The sequence below is a fragment of the Bison bison genome, unplaced genomic scaffold (assembly GCF_000754665.1).
Source record: "Bison bison bison isolate TAMUID 2011002044 unplaced genomic scaffold, Bison_UMD1.0 scf7180017864230, whole genome shotgun sequence".
NCBI lineage: Eukaryota > Metazoa > Chordata > Mammalia > Artiodactyla > Bovidae > Bison > Bison bison.
The window spans coordinates 718,465-718,855 of NW_011494802.1; positions in this window are offsets into that span (position 1 = coordinate 718,465).

A 391-nucleotide genomic window follows, 5' to 3' on the forward strand; every position below is an offset into this window, starting at 1 on the left:
GAAAACCAGCACAAGCTCTGGGGAGAGAGGGAGTCCTGACAGATGCTGGAGGTCTTGTCTGGGAGGAGGGGAGCACAGATCCAGCAGGTGCCATGGTTGAAGGCACACTCTCTGACCTGAAGCCTTGCCGCTAGGTGATTTACTGGTACTTTTATTTTATTTTATTTTATTTTTTACTGGTACTTTTAAATTGAGTCTCATCTCGATTACACAGTATCCCCACTTTGAAAAAGGAAATTGAGGCTCACAGGCCAAGTGACTTGGTCAATATTGGAGAGCTATACTTAGTTATGAAGCTGTCATGCAGTGCTGGGTTTTTGAACTGACTATCTGTTGACTGACTGGCCTTGGAAGCATTCACAGTATGAGGTGCCTGGATGAAGTAGACAGA